This window comes from Tamandua tetradactyla, chromosome 4 (genome assembly GCF_023851605.1).
Source record: "Tamandua tetradactyla isolate mTamTet1 chromosome 4, mTamTet1.pri, whole genome shotgun sequence".
Lineage (NCBI taxonomy): Eukaryota > Metazoa > Chordata > Mammalia > Pilosa > Myrmecophagidae > Tamandua > Tamandua tetradactyla.
The window spans coordinates 42,516,108-42,539,050 of record NC_135330.1 but is presented as its reverse complement, the minus strand read 5'-3'; positions in this window follow the sequence as shown (position 1 = coordinate 42,539,050).

The following is a 22,943-nucleotide window of genomic DNA, read 5'->3' as shown; positions in this document are numbered from 1 at the left end:
GGAAATTCAAAAAGCTTTCCTTCATGTGGGGTTGAATAAGTTTGATAAATAAAATGAAAAGCTAGAAAGAAATATTCATTCTGTACAAGTACAGAAGTGCAATAAATCCTTGTATTCTAGAAAAAGGTTGGAAGCTAAAGATTATAATAGTTAAAAGATGTTTGGAAATACAAAAGCAAGAATTAACAACAATATAAAAGAGATTGCACCATTTGTTTCTACACTAATACAAATAATTATTTAAAACAATGGGGTGGGCCACAATGGCTCAGCAGTCAGAATTCTGGTCTGCCAAGCTGGAGATCCAGGTTCAATTCCCAGTGCCTACCCATGAGAAAAAAAAAAAATGAATGTATGATATAACACTATATTATTATAATTTTCTTCCTTTTTATATTTATCTAATTTTTTTATTGTGTAGCAAAATGACTTTTAATATTAACTTAGCCACATTAATCCTTTATGGAACAAAGCAGGTCCATGGTATTCAATGTAATAGTTCTTTTATTATGTAAGTAAAAGTAATACTGAAAAACATTTTAAAACAGTAGAAAGAAAAATTGTCATCCACAATCTAGTCATCAAATGCAATCTACATTAACATTTGTGAATCAGCCCAGTTTGATATAACCTTGTTAATACTGGTTATATTTATTTCAAATTTACAAATTTGCTAAATAAAATGGTATCATTGTTTATATATACACATTATATATATATATATATATATATATATATATGTAAAATTTTTAAGACACCATAACTGCTCATATTCAGTGACCATCTATTAGGATAAATATTTTTCCTATCGGCTTATATGAACTCATGAAATATTAAAGCTATAAAAATCCTGGTCATATTTCCTGAAAAGATGTCAAAAGCCTGATCTTTATTCTTTTGCTCAGATTATAAGCGCTTGCATTTTATTGCTGTTATGGTTACAGTTTTGATATACAGAAACTCTTAAGTTATAGCATCCATTCAATTGATAGATTGTATAATCTGTACAAGTGAGATTCCAAAAAAATGTCACCAGTGTGGTAGAATATTTCTACGTGATTCTGAAAGGTTACCATTGACTGTCAAATAAGAAAAGTTCACAATGTTTGAAAGTCAATATTGTTAAAAGCAGGGATAAAAAAGATGTGTCACTACCTGGCAAACAAAGTGAGAGTACCTCCACAGTGGGGCAGCCATCAGTTTCCTTGGCCAAGAGTTTCTGTGATCTGTGTAGCATGGTTTGGTTTTGAAAATGCTGTCATTTTCTCAGGGGCCAAGTTTCCATCTCCTTCTTGGCTTGGAGGTGTTCCAGTTGATTTCATTTAGTCTCTGTTCTAGCTGGCTAGCTGCCAGAATACAATATACCAGAAACAGAACAGCTTTTAAAAAGGGGAATTTAATGAGTTGCTAGTTTACAGTTCCAAGGCTGAGAAAATGTCCCAATTAAACGTCCCAATTAAAACAAGTCTATAGAAATGTCCACTCTAAGGCATCCAGGGAAAGATACCTTGATTCAAGAAGACTGATGAAGTTCAGGGTTCCTCTCTCATGTGAAAGGGCACATGGTGAACACAGTCAGAGTTCCTCTCTCATCTGGAAGGGCACATGGTAAATACAGTCAGAGTTCCTCTCTCATCTGGAAAGGCACGTGGCAAACACTGTGTCATCTGCTAGCTTCTTCCCCTGGCTTCCTGTTTCATGAAGATACCCAGGAGGCATTTTTCTTCTTCATCTCCAAAGGTTGCTGATTGGCAGATTCTGCTTCTCATGGCTATATCATTCTGCTCTGCTCTCTCTGAATATCCTTCATTCTCCAAAATGTTTCCTCTTTTATAGAACTCCAGAAATTTATCAAGACCCACCCGAATGGGTAGAGACATGTCGTCACCTAATCCAGTTTAACAACCCACGCTCGATTGCCTCACATCTCCAGGGAGATGATCTAATTGCAATTTCAAGTATACAATCCTGAATAGGGATTAAAAGAAATGGCTACCTTTACAAAATGGGATTAGAATTAAAACATGGCTTTTCTAGGAGACATGCATCCTTTCAAACCAGCACAGTCTCACATTGATCAGGTACAGGTATGCACCTTCGTAACATCCAAGATTTTATGTCCCTAGAGGACCAAGTGTATATCCAGGCCATTCAACAAGATCACTGTATAAGGACCACTGGGCAAATCATGCGTCATTTCTCCAAGGAATGGATGGGTAATTTTCCTCACCAGATGTCAGGAGGAAGACCACCTGGCACTAGTAAAGGACCACCAACATGCCCCAGGTTCTCCATCTCTTTCTACTCTGTATATTATACCCTGCTTTCCCTTGTCCCCAGCTCTTGGAGTCTTCTATCAATCTGCACACCTACTGAGCTTTCAAAATGTATTCCTTCTATAATTCTAATAAGGATAGGTTACCAAAAAAAAGAGAAGAAAATAGAGAACCTGAAACAGTGTTTTGGAGGGCATGGAACTGAGGCCATGATAAGATAGAACCAAAAAGATTCCCTAACACTACAGCTGCTGCTGGTGAAATGGAGAGCCAAGACGATGAAATTAGAATTTCTGCAGGGATTTTAATGCCTCAGGTCCTTTTACTGACTATTAGCTGCTGGTTGTTTTTCTCAAATACATTTTGTGTCTGATAGTTTAGGAGCATGGGCTTTAGTAAAAAATGTTGGGCAAGCTATGCCTATTTCATGTTTAGATATTCTCAAGCTTTTCATAGACGGAGAACCTTTTGCCAACAAAAGCAATTTTCTACAATATAAATTATCCAGGAGATGATTGCACTGATTTGGGTGTTAATTTGTAAGTATTTTTGTCTATTAAATCTACATCCTGCTGTTAGCCTCAGACATATATTTTTCCTCAGGCAAAGTATGCAGACATCTGAATGTTACAAAATGCCATGGGCATTTCATGGAACAATAGTTTTATGATTTTCTTAATTTCCAAATTTGAATATATAATTTTCCCTATAAAATACTCAGTTGTTGAAAAGGGGAGAATCCTGAATCCACACTCGATTTGGATATTGGATGGTTGGCTAAGCTCACTAGCTTACTAGCTCAATCCTTTACATCATCCTCAAGGCATTAGTTATTTAAAAGTAAAGTTCAGCAAACTCACATTATAATGTATGTTCCATGCTAAGAGATTCAAAACTTAAAGTCTTCATATTAAGAATCTACAGTGTGTCTATCTGATGAGTGAGGACACAAAATAAAAATCAAGAAAGCTAAAGATGGACATAAATAATAAAAGTGCTATATTCAACATTTGTTTTAATTGCATATGACCTGGAGGTTTATCATATTTATTTTAAAAGTTAAGGTGCAGAAGCAGATACAATCGATACATGTATAATTAATTACTGCTTGAGAGATTTAAAATCCTAGCAGACACAAAAGCAAGAGAAGTCAAATTACTTTATATGTTTAAAAATAATGTTTAAAAAGTAAAAAATGATGTGGTCCTTAAGGACACTCAAATTTTGCTTCCATGAAAACCCTTTCTGGAAATTATATCATTTTGAAAATGGAAGTACAAAAAGAATGAAGAAATTAAAATTCTAATTCTGAAAATGCAGCAAACTTGGTGCAAATAATTATTCAGTGACAGAAATAAATGCATCTAAGAGCATTGAGTATAATTATGTACCACAGGTAGTAAATGTCATGTTATGTTTCAGTGGTTTTATGGATATCAAACTCATCTGTATGCTATTTCTAATAGCAATTTTATGACTAAGACTAATAAATATAAGAAACTGTTCTGATTTTTAATAATACATGGTTTCTTATGGTGGTAGTTTATTTTGGCTAATGTAAAATGATAAATCTGATGGCTAAGATTAAAGCAGGTCTTGAAGAATAACTTAAAATAGTAAATGCATTTCTTGTCCCAGAACTTCCTATAGTCATTATTGCAGTTTTTGAAAATATACTTTAGGGGCTTCTTTCCCACTTCAAAGTTAAAGCCATTAAACTTACTGTTCCATGTAATAAATTAATAAACAAGAATAGATTAACTAAATGATATGGAGCATTACCTTCATGCAGTTCCTCTCATTCTCAGCTAGTTCATTGTTGTTTCTCTCTTGGGAAGTGGTGAAAAGTTCTATTTAAATTTAGATTGAATAAAATGCTCAGTAAGATATTTCAGAATCCCAGAAGTGTGGTATGTGGTGGAGAGAGGAAAATGGCCTTTTTTTTCCCTGTAGCTTTTAAGTATGTTGGCCTGTGAGCAGCTCTGTTGAGTCTGGCTGCCAAAATAATACTGGCAGCAGTTAAGCTCCCACAAGAGCTGAGAAAGCAATCCAGAAACAATTTCCCTAAATACCAACTCTCTCATGTTGTTTGGTGAACTCTCACATTGACCTTCTTTCTAAACCTTCGCCTTTAGCTTATAAATATCCTACAGATCTTTATTGTTAATCAGCCTTTCCTTGTGGCTGAAACCACCCCCTTCCTAGGGGTTTGCTCTCACCGGGACTCGCGCCACGATGAGCTTCCCCCATAATTGGGAGTGACATTCACACTGTCTATGGAGAGGGGGAGATATAATTTATCAACGAACTAGAGCATCTTTGAAAAGGAAAGAGGGTGCAATTAGCAGTTACACCAGGAAAACAGATAAAATCAGGAGTGTCTGGGCCACATTAGGACAAAAGGACCCACGTCTGCAACATAAATGTAGTACTCTAGCATGGCCGTTCTCTGACTTTTCCTAACAGTAGAACACTTCCATCAATTTGGGAAAAAAATAAATTATCAGCTCATGCTTCAGTAACCAAGAATTAGGGATTAACAAATGATTATGATTATTAAATCATTACATAGATATTTCCTTTTACTTTCTCAATATTTGAAAACAGAGGAAAGTACCTGAAATGCCAGAACAATAATCCAGCTGTCCTGATCTCTGATAAATGATTGTGTAGCTTTTATCTGTGTCCTTGTGAATGCAAGAACTTTGTGACTAACCCTCATTTGTACCCATTTGATCCCCTGTAATCTAATTGCCTTGATCATTGGATCAGCCCAGAACTTGATAACCAAAAACTGGATCTAACCAAATGGGCCAAAATGGGCCCACCTGACATGCACAGTAACTTAGACTTTGTAAGACACCAATACCTCAGTATAATACTAAAAATCAAGTCCATCGTCATATTAAGGGCACCATTTTCTTGCATACCTTCTGTGACTAAGCATGTAATCAATCTGTGCGTGCTCAATGATTAGATCATCTCTAATCACATCATCTGGGCTCATTGTACTCAGTATCACTCAGTATCCTAAAACTTGTCCGTCTTTTAATGCTATAAAAGTATCAAAATCACTGCAGTTCAGGGAGACAGATTTTGGGGCCAGTAGGCCATCTGATTTTCTGCTACAAGCCTACTAATAAACTTCTCTCTTTGAAACCCACGTGTCTCAGGAATTGGTCACTTAAGCAACCCACTGCGTTGTCTGACAATGCCTCTTCATCAGTTAAAGTTCTTCAATGACATCTCACTAAAATAATGTTCCAATGTTTTACTATGGTCTGTGAGGCTCTGGTTTGGCTGCCTTCTGCCTCCTTCACTGACCTTATTTCATCCCACTCTCCTTGTGCTCATTACAGCTTCAGCCATTCAGGCTTCCTTCCCCAATTCAAGGATTTGGTGTTACTACTCCCTCTTTTTGCATTGTCCTTCATCACACTTTGCAGGACTGGTTCATTCTTGTTTGTCAGTTCTCAGGGGAAGTGCTACTACCTGAAATCAAGCCTTCCCTAACTCACCATGTGAAGGAGCTTTTTCCTCCCCTATCACATATATTCTACCACTTCACATTTTCTTGTTTGCTTTCTTCACAGTAGTTAGAAAAATCAGCTATGATATCATTTCTGCTTTTGTTTACTTTTTGTTGATGTCGTCTGTCTCTGCCATTAGAGAGGAAGCCCCACAATGCTAGGATCCCCACCGATCTTGTTTATTTGCTCTATCTAAGCACCTAGCTTATATAGCACCAAGCACATGACCAGCATTCAGAAAATATTTGTTGAATGAATGAATCAAATAAAATCTGGCTCAACATGCCAGTAATGTAGTGAAGATTGAAGCAGACCTGCTTTCTTTAGCCAATCTGTTGAAGCCACTGAGGTTGTCTGGCAAAATTCCTTGAGTATTTAGAGTGCAGTTTGAAAACACATAGATTTTTTTACCATGACTGGGGCAGCATTTGGGAATGATAATTTATAAATAGTAAAGAGGTTTTAGGATTAGGAAGCCCAGACATATTAGAGAAGGAGGTTATCAGGGAGCACTACTCATATATTTTAACTACGTCTTATTTCTGGCCTACCCGGAATCCCTCCTTCACTATACAGCCAGGTTTTCCAGGAACTTTTTGTTCTGGTCCTCCATTTATCTGGGGACAGTGGAGCAAAGGAACAGCCCAGGGAAAGAACATGAAAATTGCTAATGGTTGCATTTCAGAAACATATATGCATATATATGGGTTAAAGGGGTCACAATGACCATTTGATGAAGAAAAATGTTCTTAACTTCACTAGTGTGTTAGTTAGATTCAGTTGTCAACTTGGCCAGGTGAGCATACCTAATCTTGTTGCTGCGGACATAAGCCAAAGGTACGTGAACCTCATCTGTTGCCAATTACATCTGCAGTCAGCTAGGAGGCGTGTCTGCTGCAATGAGTGATGTTTGACTTGATTGGCTGGTGCTTAAATGAGAGAGCGCAATGTAGCACAGCCTAAGCAGCTCAGCATTCCTCATCTCAGCACTTGCAGCTCAGCCCAGGCCTTTGGAGATGCAGAAAGAAGTCACCCCGGGGAAAGTTGTTGGAACCCAGGGTCCTGGAGAGAAGACCAGCAGAGACCATCCTGTGCCTTCCACATAAGAAAGAACCTCAGTGGAAAGTTAGCTGCCTTTCCTTTGAAGAATCAACAAAATAAAACCCCTTTTATTAAAAGCCAGTCTGTTTCTGGTGTGTTGCATTCTGGCAGCTAGCAAACTAGAACAACTAGTAACCACAAAAATGCACATTAAAACCACATGCATTGGTGTTAATGGTGGCAGTATTCATGATTTGCAATGGATGATCCTAAGGGTATATCAACCGATAAATGGGAGGGTGAAACTGTGGTGCATACATACAATGGAATATTGAGTGGTTGCAAGAAGGAATGAAGTGTGAGCCATGCAAACTTGAATGAACCTTGAGGATAGAGTGTTGAATGAAATCAGGCAGAAGAAAAAGGCAAATATTTTCCCTTATTTTTGCATGGGTAGGCACCAGGAATTGAACCTGTCTCTGGTACAACAGGCAAGAATTCTGCTACTGAGCCACTGTCGCACCACCCAAGTCAAATATTTTAATACTTCACTAATAAGAACTAATTATAATGGAGAATTGAAATCGACAGTATAGGTTTTTAGGGAACGACATATTGTAAAGTCTTCTGGATTGTAAGCTTTTATAGCAGGCACATTTATTCCTGATTTGTAACCATTATTTCTAAATTCTGAGATGCTGAACTCTTTGTGTATAACCTGGTTGCTCCCTGGAACTTCAGGTACCTGTGTGACACCTGAGACTCAGAGCTAGATTTCTGCAGCTCTGAAAGTCAGCATTACCCCAAACAGCAACTGTTAAAGAAGCTGAAAAAGGCATCAAACTTTAATTAGCAGTACAGAATGAAGCTGATAAGGCTAGAACTAAGGTAAATCAGACTAAAGAGTAAAGGGTGAAAACTGACCATATTTTAAAACTTCCACTTCTGTGTGAGACCAAAGGAAGAGATGCTTATTTAGTGCAAAATTTTTATTTTCTGTAGGACACCATCTAATTTAACTTCTATAGTCAGTTTATTCAAACACCATAATTGCATGGAACTTTGATTAGGGATTGGTATGTACAGGTTAATGGATAATAAAAAGTATTTGCAAAGTCTGCTTGAGGGGCTGGGGGAAAATATTGAAATATTAAACTTCCCCACCTGGAGAATTCCTGATATTCTTGCAAGCACTGTGGACTACAAATTTTAAAGATCAAACCCTTGGTCTTGGGGTTTGCCCTTATGAAACTTTTTCCTTCAGAGAAGCTAAGCCTATTTATAATTATGCCTAAGAGTCACCTACAGAGAACCTCTTTTGTTGCTCAGTTGTGGCCTCTCTCTCGAAGTCACCTCGGCATGTGGACTCACTGCCCTTCCCCCTACATGGGACATGATGCCCGGGAGTGTAAATTTCCCTGGCAATGTGGGAAATGACTCCTGGGGATGAGCATGAACCTGGTATCTTGAGATTGAGAGAGACTTCTTGACCAAAAGGTGAAGAGATATGATGCAAAATAAAGTTTCAGTGATTGAGAGATTTAAAATAGAGTCAGGAGGTCATTCTGGCAATTATTCTTATACATTCTGTAGATAGGGCTTTTCAGTTTTTGGTATATGGGGGAGCGGCTAGAGAGAAAGGCCTGAAACCATAGTAGCTTTGATTCTTGAAAATGATGTTATAACTATATAGCTTTTATGGAGTGACTATGTGACTGTGAAAATCTTGTGACTGAAACTCCCTTTATTCAGTGTATGGATAAATGAGTAAGAAATAAAGACAAAAAATTAATAATAGAGGGGCAGGGGGTATGGGAAGTTTGGGATGTTATTTTTTTATTTTTATTTTTATTGTTTTCAGAGTAATGAAAATATTCAAAAATCAATTGTGATGATAAATGCACAACTACCTGATAATATTGTGAATCATTGATTGTACACTTTGGACGATTATATGGTATGTGAATATATCTCAATACAATTGCATTAAAATAAAAAAAAACACATGCATATACAGAAAACTACAAAACATTGTTAAAAGGAAACAAAATCAACCTCAATAAATGGAAACGGGTTCATGTTTACAGGTTGGAAGGCTAAATATTGTTAAAATACCAATTCTACCCAAATTGATCTACACATTCAATGCAATACCAATTAAAATTCCAACACCCTGCTTTTCAGAAAAGGAAAAGCTAATTATTAAATTTATTTGGAAGTGTAAGGAGCCTCGAGTAGCCAAAAACCTTTTGGAAAAGAAGAATGAAGTGGAGGACTCACATTTCCTGACTTTAAGGTAAACTGTAAAGCCACAGTGGTCAAAATATCATGCTACTGGCATAAAGATAGACATATTGATCAATGGAGTATATTTGAGGGTTCAGAAATAGACTCTTAGATCTATGGTCAATTGTTTATTGACATGACTCCCAAGACCATGAACTGGAACAGAACAGTCTCTTCACTAAATGATGTTGGGAGAGCTGGATATCCATATCCAAAGGAATAAAAGAGGACCCCTACCTCATGCTCTATACAAAAAGTAACTGAAAGTGAATCAAATACCTAAATATAAGAGCCAGCACCATAAAACTCGTAGAAGAAAATGTATGGAAACATATTCAAGACCTAGCAATAGGTGATGGCTTCTTAGTCTTGACATCCAAAGCACAGACAATGAAAGAAAAAACAGATAAATAGGACTTTCTCAAAATTAAATACTTCAATCCTTCCAAGGACTTTGTCAAAGGGTAAAAAGGCAGCTGATTCAATGGGAGAAAACATTTGGAAACCACATATCTGATAAAGGCCTGATATCCAGAATTAATGAAATCCTACAACTCAACGATAAAAAGACAAATAGGGCAGTGCAACGATGACTCAGTGACAGAATTCTTGTCTGCCACACTGGAGACCCAAGTTTGATTCCCAGTGGCTGCCCATGCAAAAATGAAAAAAAAAAAAAAAAGATGAACAGCCCAATTAAAAAATGGGCAAAAGACATGAGTAGATCTTTATCCAAAGAGGAAATAGAAATGGCTAATAAGTACATGAAAAGATGCTTAGCTCCACTAGCTGGTAAGGAAATGCAAGTCAAAACCACAATGTGAGGTCATTTCACACCTAACAGAATGGCCACAGGAAACTACAAGTGTTGGAGAGGGTGTGGAGAAATAGGAGCACTTATTCACTGCTGTTGGGTATGCAAAATGATACAGCTGCTGTGGAGGATGGTTTGGCAGTTCCTCAGGAAGCTAATTATAGAGTTGACTTATGATCCAGCAATCCTGTTACTTGGCATACACCCAGAAGATCCGAAAGGGACCAGAACAGACATCTGCACACTAATGCTCATAGTGGCATTAGTCACAATTGCCAAAAGATGGAAACAACCCAAGTGTCCATCAAAAGATGAATGGATAAAGAAAATGTGATATCTGTTACTGAATACAGCAGTAAGAAAAAATGAAGTCCTGAAGCAGAGGACAACATGGATGAAACTTGAGGATATTATGTTGAGTGAAATAAGTCAGACACAAAAGGACAAAAATTGTATGATGTCACTAATATGAACTAAGTATAATATGTAAACTCATAGATATAAAATCCAGAATATATGTTGCTAGGATATAGAATGAGGCTAGAGAATAGGGAGTGATTGCTTAATATGGGCAGAATTTTTTAACTAGGTTGAAATTAAACATTGAAAATGGATAGAGATGACAGAAGAATGTTACCATGAGTATAATTAACAGTGTTGAACTGTGGGTGAATGTGTTAGAAAGGGGAAGTTTAGATTCATTTATGTCACCAGAAGGAAAGCTGGAGGCTAAAACATGGGAACATATAACACAGTGAATCTTGTGGTGGGCAATGATGGTGATTAACTGTACAAATATAAAAAGTTTTTTCATGAACTAGAACAAAGGCATAACAGCATTATTAGGAGTTAGTAATAGAGGGGTATATGAGAAAACTGCACCTATTTGCAAACTATGGTTAACAGGAATATCTTAAATGCTTTCACCAACAGTAACAAATGTACTATACCAATACTAGGTAGGGGTCAATAATAGGGGAAACAAGGGGGATAAGATGTTTGGTTTTCTTTTTTCTTTTAATTTGTTTTTCTAGAGTAATGAAAATGTTCTAAAATTGATCATGGTAATGAATGTACAACTGTGTGATCACATTGTGAGCCATTGATTGTATACTTCAGATGGACTGTATGGTGTGTGACTATATATCAATAAAATTGCATTAAAAATACCCACATGTGATACCACTAAACACATAAGAATGGTTAAAATTTAAAAATAAATTGACATGCAATTCCAATTGTTAAGAAAGGTGTAGAATAATAGGAACTACCAAGCACTGTGCGTGAGTTTAGATTGGCACAATCACTGTGGAAAAGCATTTGACAGTATCACTAAAGCAGAACATACACGAATAGCATTTCTAGTCTCACAGATTTTCCCCACAGAAGTGTATGTATATGTTCACCAGAAATGTATAAGAATTTTCATAATTATACTATATTAATAGGCAAAAACTGGATGCAAATATCCATCCATTCGCAATAGAGAATGTTGTTGTTTATAAGCTGCTGGGATGCAATATGCCAGAAGTAGAACAGTTTTCAAAAAGGGGAATTTACTAAGTTATAAGTTCACAGTTTTAAGGCTGTGAAAATGCCCAAATTAAGGCAAGACTATAAAAATGTCCAAACTAAGGCATCCAGGGAAATATACCTTGACTCTAGAGGCCGACGACATTTAGGGTTTCTCTTTCAGCTGAAAAGGCACATGGTGACATCTGCTAGCTTTCTCCCCAGGCTTCTTCAACAGTTTCTCTGCGGACATTTTCTGTATTCATCTCCAAAGGTCTCTGGCTGTGTGGACTCTGTTGGCTCTGTTGGCTCTGCTGGTTCTGAAGTTTTTTCCAAAATGGTTCCCTCTTAAAGAGCTCCAATAAGCAACCCCACATTGAATGGGTAGAGACACACTTCCTTGGAAACAATAAAAAAGACCCCACCCATTAATATTGAATGAGGATTAAAGGACATGGCTTTTCTGAAGTACATAACAGATTCAATCCAGCACAGAAGGACTAATCAAAATGTGATATATTCATATAATTGAATTCTACACAGCAGGAGTTTAGAAACCATGACCTAAAAGCTAATTCTAGTCTGGAGCCTATTTTTGTATGGAGTATGAATGTTTTTTACATTTTTAAAAGGTTGTAAAATACATGTGCACACAATACATGCACATACATGCACAAACAGAAGAATATACCACAGAATATACATTCCACAAAACCTAAAATATTTTCCATCTGGCTCTTTAAAAAAATGTGCATTGATCTCTGCTATAAAGCAATGAGAATAAAATGCTGCAATAGGATACAAAAACATGGGTGAATAGTATATACACAAAGTTGAAAGAAAGATGTCACACATAAAAGAAAATATAAAGTATAACCACTGTCTTTAAAAGTTCAAAAGTAGGTAAAATTCATCTCACAAATTAGGCTAGTGGTCCCTTGGGGAGTGGACAGTCACTTCAAAAATAGAAGAGGCTCCTGGGATTTGGTTAGTGTCTTTTTTCTTGATTTATACGCTGATCACCCTGCTGTGCTCACATAGTAGAAATCTTTTGAATTGCACATCTATGATATGTGCTCTTTTCTGAATGAATGCTAGTTAATACTATAATATAATTTAGAAGAAATCAATAAATCCGCACAATAATCAACAAGTATATAGTTAGTGTCAAGGATAAGCATTATAACATTATTTTAAATAGATAAAAATTAGAAATGATCTAATTATCCATACAAACAGAGGTGGTTAAATAAATTCAAGTTTATCCATATAATGGGCTACTGTGCAGCCACAAAACAATATGCTGGTTATTTATGGTTATGGAAAAATGCAAATAATATAATCTTGAAAGAGGAGATTACAGAAGAGTCTATGCTGAATATGTAGTTTGTAAAAACACAAATGCATTCTAAGACCTCAACCTAGAAGATTGTACCCAAACAAATGGATGATGGTTTCCTCTGATTACAGAGGTTTTCAATTTATTATTGTTTTTATTAGTTCATTTATCCGTGTTTTCTGATATTTTTGCAAAAGAAAAGCTATTTTGAAATTTGTACCATTTTATGTACTTTTGGTCAAGTTTGAAATGGGTACTATGATTTGAAAGCTCAAAGAGTTGCTCTGGGGCTCTAGCCAATGTCGGTCTGAAAGATCTTTTGAAGACATGTAGAAGCATCTATTAGCATCCACAACTGCAGGACAGGTCTATAAATACAGTGTTTCTAGTTAGGGATCATGGTATAAGATCTCAACCTCAAAGAGATCTAAGGGCTTATGGGAGAAAGGCTGACATTGTCACCACAATTCATCTATAAGCATCATAAACCCCCAAGGGTGACAGATGACTTCCCTCTCTCACTGATAAACAGAAGCTGGCATTGCTTTATTATCTCCTCAAGGTTAAAAATCAATGGTATGCTTGTGAAAACATCTGTTTGTAAGTTTGTCTCTGCTTCTCTCAGGGGCCATATTTACATGCTGGGTTTTAAGCATGCCAGAAATGAGAAGCTTAAGTTTCATTTTGTCCATTTTCTTTTTGAACATGCCATGACAGTTCTCTATGAGAGAAAAGGGGAAAAAAAGAAATTGAGCAGCAATGTACACCCATACTCATTCATTTGTAATGAGAACAAGTTAGGATTTCACTTGCTAAAAATTAATGAGTAGCCTCTCTAAGCAGGTAGCTAGAGACATGAGCATTGATTTTAGATCAAGTGCTAGAAACAGAGTAAATGCCGACCAAGGGGATTCAAATAAGAATAGCTTTGCTGTTGTTGTTGTTACAGGAGACATAGAAAAAATAAATTAGATTATCTCATAGCAGGATTAAAGGGATTTTCACATTTAATTTGACTCAAGATTTCACAAAGCATCTCAGGAAACTGTCTACTGGACAGTTTGGGACTTCCCACTCACAATTCTCAATACAAAAATAAGAGAAAAGCTTAGTATTAAGGAAAAAAACTCTCCCCCATAGTCATTCGGAGTGTAAGAGCCAGTTCATAGATGCTTTTGATAACAATTTCCCAGAGTTTCTCAGTATTCAATAGAGAACACCTCGAATTCAAAATATCCCAAACCAAGTTTCTCTATCCAGTCCTGCTCACCATCAGCTCTGTCCTGGAGTCTTTGTCTCCGTTCATGGCAGCTCACCACAAACCCAGTCTGCCCAGGCCCTAAGCTTTCATGTCACTCCTCTTTCTTCCACACCCCATAACACTCTTTCATATGCACATGTCTGCAACTCCCGCTAACTCTGTTACAAAATAGGTCCAGGGTTCAACCTCCTCTCACCACCTCCATTGCCACCACACTGGTCCAAGCCCTCGCATCTGGCACATCTCCCAGTTGCTGTCCTGCCCCTACAGTCTACAGCCAACCTACCAGCCAGACTCTGTAAATAGACAGAGCAGGTCCTGCCTTTTTTTTTTTTTATCATCTTTCTCCAGTGGCTCACCAATTCACTCAGAGGAAATACTACCATTTTTTATGACCCTCAAGACCACACAGAACATTTCCAAGCCCACAAAATGATCTCCTTGAATTGGGGCCTGCTCCTTTCCGGGAAGGTCATAAAAGGTTAAGGTCTATGCAATTGTGTTCTGTCAATTCTGTCATTTTAGCCAAAAGACAAGCAGCATAGTATTGAAAAATCAAGCTGGTCGCTAACTATTTTATAGGCAAAAGTGCTCCTCTGTTTGCAGGCCATAGTTGTTTCAATAGCTCCGTCAAGATGGTGCAGTAATGTCCTCAGCAATGTCCTCATTCAATATCTACAAATTCTTAAGCATGTATTAGCTCCCTCATCTACTTGACTCTAGTTTATTACTACAGGTGATCAATGTGCAATATGATAATTATAATGTTAAACAACTTTCTTATTCTTTCTAGAAATGGTGGGACACACAAAAAAATAAATAATAAATGAAAATTCAGAGATTATCACAATAATGTCAGCATGAAATCCTTCAGACAATAATTTCAATCTTCTAATGCATTTCTCTTGTATTAGACCTGTCAAAGTAATATTGTCATTTGCTGAAAGCTCAAATGTCTTTAGTCATTCTAGATGCCACATATAAGCACTGAAATACTTAAAAGTAGATAATCAAGATGAAATTGAATGTAAGACAAAGAAGTCACACAATTTTAAATTGCTACGTCAGTTCAAGATCACAGTGGTCCATGTTAGCTTTCCAAAGTGGTGGCCACCCACGTGCAAGGCGGTGCGTTGGCGTAACCTTTCATTCACACAACAACCCCATAAGCTAAGTATTTAGGTCCATTTTGTGGAAGAGAGGCCAGTGAATGTGGGGAATGAAAGGGTTTTCCCATTGTCAAATAGATACCAAGCCTGATTTTGCATGTTTCCAAAGCTCTGTTTTTTCTCAACATTTTCTTTCACGTTGATTTTTCAAAATGAACTAAAAATTGTGAATGGGATGACAGAACTCGCAGTGCACATAACTCATTAAAGTACTGTCTGGGTCCTGGAGCCATAAATGCAGGAAAAACATCGCCACTTTTCTAAAAGTAAGACGCTTCAATCTGTGTTCCCTGTTAATCTCCATTTTGATTTTCTGCTGTCAAATGTATTAAGGGCTATAATTGATTGAAATATATTTGTTTCAGAATACACAGAATATAATCATTCCTTTGATATAAATTGTTTTAATACTAAATGCAAAATGATTTTTTCTAATGGTGCTAGGATCACTACACCATCATGAGTATTGGTAGATAAACTTTCTGAAAATAACCATAGTTTCCATTTCTAAAATATAACCTTTTATTCCTTAGCAATATTTCTTGGTGCAGCAAAAACTCACAAATCCCAACTTCCATTGAAATGCTATTTTATGTTGTTTGTGGTTTCCTAATCATCAGATGTGGTAACTTCAGTTCTATTTTGTCAAATATTCTCTTAAGCTTGGGGGTTAGACGTGTCAGCTACCCCCTAGACTGTAATATATTACTCATGGTTAATATTCATTTTGATTAACAGAAATGATACTGTACCACAAGAAAGGGAAAAATCATGTATCTATAAAAAGTTTAAGAGTAAAACATAAATTTGTTCTTAAAATCTGTGATCTTGAAGTAAAAAATAGCATTACTAAATTTAATGCAACATCCAGAAGCCCACAATTATAAATATACAATGTTAAATTATTGATGCTATTGAATTGAAGGCAACCAAGAATGCCTGAGGATCATTTCAAGTTTGGACAAGAAGCAGAGAGCAAAAGTTAAGTAAGAATTTTGTAGATGATGTTTAAATAACTCTGGATGTATATATTGATCAAATCAAATGAAAGCCTTGGAGGGAGTGTTTCTAAGACAAGATCTTAGTCCCAAGAAAGAGACTAGCAACACCATTGCCTGAGGATTTTCACACCAGCTTCAGTTTCGCAGGATCTAATGCCTTTGTAAACAGACAAGAGAAGAAAAGTCTGATTCAAAGATATATAGGTTATTTCTCACTCAGATCACCTGTGAAAACAATGGTGTGTCCTCACAATCACTCGTATTTGATCATAGGTTTAAAGAATACTTATAGGAAACTCCAAAGCATGTCTGGTTTGCCTTCAGCCTCAGCCTGGAAATAAAACTACACTTTTATCATCCATGGCATGTTGTTAAGAATTGCAGCCTCTGGGGCCAGTCTGTCTGGTTATAAGTCTAACACCTAGGGTCTATGACCCTAGGCAAATTATTTAACTTCTTGTTCCCTCTATTTCTTCATTAGAAATGCTGATAATAATAACTCCAATCTAGTAAAGAAGTTGTGAGGACTTAATAGACCTGAAACATATACTTTTTAAGAGGTCAGTAATTATTATCTTATCTTTTTACAACAGCTGCTACTCCTTCTTTAATGTACAAACTTAAATAAATTAGACAAGCGTTTAGTGAGCTTATTTTCTAATAGATTTTCCTATAGAAGATATGTGAATTTGAATATTTGTGAACTCTTGGGTGATTAAGGAATGATAAAGATAAAATCAGCAACTATATCATGGATTTCTTGAGTTATTTTTTCCATATTGAAACAGTCTGGAAGTGGGATAATTCATGGTTGGGTCCAAAGAAACAGGTAGTTTATTAGCGTGCTGGTTTGAAGCTATTATGTAACCCTGAAAAGCATTATCCTCTAAACCTCATTCAATATTGCTGGGTGGGATCTTTTAGATTGTTTCCGTGGAGATGGGACCCACCCAACTTTGGGTGGTAACTGTTGATTACATGGTTTCCATGGAGACATATCTCCACCCATTCAAGATAGGGTTGCTTACCGGAGCCGTTTAAGAGGAAAATCATTTTGGAAAAAGCTTTAGAAGCAACAGAGCCCATCAGCCAGGAATCTTTGGAGATGCATAAAGGAAACACCCTCTGGGAGGTGACTGAGAAAGCCTGGAGAAAAGGCCAGCAGATGTCACCATGTGTCCTTCCAGGTGAGAGAGAAAACCTGAATGTCATCAGCCCTCTTGAGCTGATGCCTTAGTTTGGACATCTTTATAGCTTTACCTTAGTTTGGATATTTTCATGGCCTTAGAACTGTAAATTTGCAACTTAAATTCCCCTTTTTAAAAGCAATTCCATTTCTGGTATATTGCACTCTGGCAGCTTTTACAAACTAAAATAATTTCGTGCCCAAGAAACATTGGTAGGGAAATAGAAATGTGAGAAAACTGATGAAAGTAGCCACAAGAGTCCATTAGCAAGCAAGTTACCACTGTAGATGACTAGAGATTAATCCCACTGAGAAAATGTGGGAGCCAAAATAAAATGGAGTGCTCAATTATTCTATGTGAAGATTGAAAGGGCAGGATTATTTACCCAGAAATACCTACTAGTTATTGGTTAAATGCTACTTCTGGGTGATGGGAATTTCTTAGCATTTCCAGCCTGGTCCATGGAAGGCAGGTTCAGTGACACAGAGAGCATTCTCAGGATTTCACAGCTTCTGGCAGTTCTAAGTGTTTCCAGTACACATGGAAATGTTAAGTGTCAAGGAACCGTGGGCAGGTCACTGAGAGCATCTGTCTGCATCAGCTACAGAGTACATAGAGAAGGAAGGGTCAGGACCAGATTAGTATTTGTAAATTTCTGAGCAATGTAAAAACTAAGAAGGATTTGTAAGGGTCCTATTGTGAAAGAAAAAATAATCTTAGAATTCAATCTTGAAATAGTTTAAGAGAAAAGGGGATTTGGGAGTAGTTTAAATTTTAAAATCCCCCTAAGAAATATCCAAAGATTTCATTACTCTAGTATTAGAATAGAAACAGGAAGAGCCAAAGAATAATATGAGTTTCCAAAGACATTTAGTGCTATCCCAATTCCTCACATAATGATGAATTTTATTACACCATAATTCTTATTTATTAAAAATTTTGTGTTTCAACGGCTCCAATGAGATGCAACTTTTTGTTTTTATGTTGGTCCAGGGAGCATTAGAGGACACCATACTCATATAACATATTAAGCACGCCATCACTTGCACATCAAACTCTAATAAATTCTTGCATCTTGTGATTTAAAAGGAATGCAAGGTCCTGAAAGGTTAGAACACATTGCAGTCTTAAATTTCAAGTATGAAGCTCTATTTCTGTGTAACTTGTAAAGAGTTTGAACATTAAGTTTTAACTAGATTTTCTTGAGAAAACGTTCTTCATGCCAACTATTGTAGATCTTTATTTTTAATTGACCCCTATAAGAAGAGCATGTCAATTTATCAGTAAAAATGTCTGGAAACCATGGCAGATGTAATGCGGTGTTAAATAAAAAATAATAAGCTATTCATTGTAAAACACAGTCATATCAGTTGTGCATCCTAAAAGCTTTGGAATTAGGTAGGACAGAGTTTCCTTTCTGTGATGAAGAGCTACATTACTTTGGAAACAATTGAAACATTCAGTATATATATATATATATATATATATATATATGCATCCTTAAAACTTTGGAATTAGGTAGGACAGAGTGCTGAAGACAGCATGGGACAAGAAGACCAAACTCCCTCAGGTCTGGGGGTATATGTTCTGATCACTGACAACTACATTTTATTAGCTACCACAGATCACAGAAGGCTCAGCTCTGAGAAGAGCCATTGTTCCAACCCACCCTGGACAAAGGCCATGCAGGCGACTTAAAGATGGTATGCTCCCTCAGACCTACAGAGAACAGTTAAAGCTTTGTATATACTGTATAGGTACTGAGTCAGGAAAATGCATCTTTGGGGAGCCATGGGAGAAGCTCCAAGCTCCTTCCTGGCGGCCCCTCCCTTACCGTGTCTACAGGGCAAATTGGTGGCTTCCAGAGCTCTCTTTTTGGGTCCCTAGCCTTATTCTGTCTGGGAAAGACTGACTTGGGAAACTCATCTCTAGCATGCTCTTTTTCCCTGAATTTGCCTTCCAGGGTAAAGCAGCTTGAGACAGCTAAGGTAGAGTAAGAAACAATTGAGTCAGCTGTCCTGGGGCAAAGGCTTATCTACATTAAGTTCTGCAGTGAAACACTTGGAAGAGGGAGAAGTGAGGGTGTTCAAATTATTGTAGGATCTCCTAAGGCCAAAAGTAAACACAAGTCCAGGACAAGACACCAGTCCAGAAAAGGCAGAGTAGACCCAGCACTTTGCATTCACCTTTGGGTAACTTTCCCAACTGGAGGGCTGAACTCTGATGGGGAGTACCAGCCAACAGAAACAAAATTTGCAAAGACTGTAAAATGTGTTTTCTGCTTAGGTTTGCTTAGTTATATTAGCCCCTGACGCTCAAGAAAATCTCTGTCCTATCACTAGCTGGATGGAAACTCAAGAAATAGACATCTTACAGAAAAAGAATAGAGTTAACATTTCAAAATAATAAAATGCACAACATACAAAAAGGTTACAAGACAAAGAAAGAAACAGGAAATGGCGGCCCATCCAAAAAGAGGAGATAAAATTCCAGAAAACATTAGTGAAGGAGACCAGACTGTGGAATTAACAAACAAAGGCTAAATAAATAAACAATTTTTAAAATTTCAGTATGCCCAAGGAGATGAAGTAAAATACAGAGAAAGAATGAAAGGACAGCAAGAAAGCAAAGAATGAACAACATGAGAAACTCAACAAAAGAGATATGATTTTTCAAAAGCAACCAGGAAGAACTATCAGAGTTGAAGAACACAATAACTAAAATAAAAATTCTCAGGAGTGTTTCAATAGCATATTGAAACCAGCAGAATAAAAATTAGTGAATTCAAAGGCAAGGCAATTGAAATGAGTCAAACTTAGTAGCATAAAGAAAAAAGAATTATTAAAAATGAAAATAGCCTTAGAGATATCTGGGACACCACCAAGCATATATAATTGTGGTGTCCCAGGGGAGAAGAAGAAGAGAAAGGGGCAAAAGGAATATTCTAAGATATAATGACAACCCAACTCTGAAATCTGTTCTAGAACTAATTGCTGTGATGTAATTTGCAATTTATTCCTTTTATGTATAAATGTTATTTAAAAAGAAAGAGGAAAGTTTAGAAATAGCAGTCTCTATCACTTTCCAAAGGCAATCTGTTCAGTTATCTTCAATAAATGAAAGAGAACCCATTTTTTCTTAGCAGTGAACCAGGTCAGGAAGAAGTGACAAATCAAACCAAAGCATACCTCGAAAGGCCTGGTGTGTTTATCATTACAGCAGCAGCAATGGCAATTCTATTACCCAGACATACCATGGGATAACCTCCTATGATGCACAGCCACCTCCTTCTGGGATGTTGACTGCAGTTGCAAGCACTGTCCAAAACACATATACTAATCTTTTTTATTCTCAATATTTTGGTTGCGTTGCTGGGGAGCCACAAGCAAATGACTTTGTGCCAGTGAATGGGTATTTTCAATCTCAGATACCTATTTCTTACAATTTTCAGCAATTTTTCCACAGTATCTTTCTTATCAACCTTTACAACAAGCTGCATACCTTTATCCACCTAATCCAGAAGTGCGGCCAGAAGTTCCTTGGACTTATGCTCCATGGCAACAAGAGCCCTTTCAGCCAGGACATTGAAAATGGTCTTCTGTCTACTGAAATAAAGGAAATTTAACAATTTCTTCCAAAAAAAAAAAGAGGCATATAGCAGAGAAGATAGAATTTAACAAATGAGTATGACTGCTGAATCAGTATATTGATGTTTCTGTTGGTCTTCAGTGTCTTGGAAACAGTCAGAAGAAAAAACAAAAAATGATGGAACTATAACCCATACCAACTTTAAAATCTGTTCTATAACTACTTGTTTAAATGTACTTGGAAATGTGTTGCTTTTTTGTATATATGTTATATTTCACAATTAAAAAAATAAAAAAAAGATATAATGACAGAAAAATTCCTAAACATAGCAAAAGACATAAAGATCCAAGTAAATCAGAAAACAACAAACAAGATAAACTTGAAAAGACCTATGCTTCAACACATGTTGGTCTGACTGTCAAATGCAACAGATAAGGAGAGAGCTCTAAAAGCACAGGAGAAAAGTAACATGTTATGTACAAGGGAATATCAATGAGATTAAGTACAAATTTCTCAACAAAGCAAGAAAGGTTGAAATACTTAAAGTGCTGGAAAAAACAACAGCCAACAAGAATTTTATATCCAATGAGACTTCTATTAAAAAATGAGGGAGATTAAGACACTCCCAGATAAACAAAAGGTGAGGGAGTTCATTACAATTAGACCTGTCCTACAATCAGTGCCAAAAGGAGTTCCTTTAGACTGAAAGGTAGACAGCGGTTCAAGGTGACATAAGGAAATAAAGACTTCTAGTAAAGTTAACCATTTGGTAAATATAAATGTCAGAACTATTGCAATGTATTTTTTGACATGTAATGACACTCCTTACTTCTTATAATAAGTAAATTGTGAATACTTGAAATGTAATAATAAATCTCTGGGTTTGGATGTGCAATGCATCAATACAGTTTGTAAAAAGCACAAAACTGGTGGGAGGATGGAGGGGGATAGGAACAGTGTAGGTGTAGCTATTAAAATCCAGTCAGTATAAAGTCAAATATGATTGTTCTATATTCATAATGCTTAATTTTAACCTCATGCTACCACAAAGAAAAAACATGAAAAAATATATCCAGAAATAAATGAGAATTACCTCAATATGGTAAAATACAAAAAAAAATCAAATAAATATGAAAATAAGGATAATGGGATATTTAAGTGATAAAAATTATGGCTTACAAAAATTCAAAGATTAAACAGCTAATTTCAGAAGAAAGACTTGCATTATTAACCATTATTTTATATATAAGTGGATTAAACTCTCCAGCTAAAAAACAGAGATTGGGAGAATGGATTAAATAGCATGATGCTCTTTAAAAGAGTTCCACCTAATTCAAAGACATAAGTAGCTTGAAAGTAAAATTGTATCCTGCCAATTAGAGAACCTAGATCAAGTGAAAAAATTCTTTGAAGCATGCAAATTGCCTACACTGACTCAAGGAGAAATAGAAGATTTCAACAAATCAATTGCTGGTAAAGAGATTGAGCCAGTAATTAAAAACCTCCCAAGAAAGAAACTCCAGGGCCAGGTGCCTTCACAGGGGAATTTTTATCAAATATTCCAAGATGAATTAATACCAAATCTGCTAAAACTTTCCCAAACAATTGAAGGGGAGGGAACACTGCCTAGTCCATTCTATAAGACCAACATCACCCTCACACCAAAGCCAGATAAAGATACCACAAGAAAAGAAATTTACAGACAAATATAGCTATGACTATGGATGCTACATATTTGACCCCAAGAAATTCTTACACACCAAATCCAAACACACATTAAAAATCCCCACAATATTATCATGTGGAATTTACTCTGGATATACGAAGGTGGTGCATTCAGTTTAGGTAATGCACCACATTAACAGAATAAAGGACAAAAACCACATCATCTTGATTGATGTAGAAAAGGCATTTGACAAAATTCAGCACCATTTCTTGA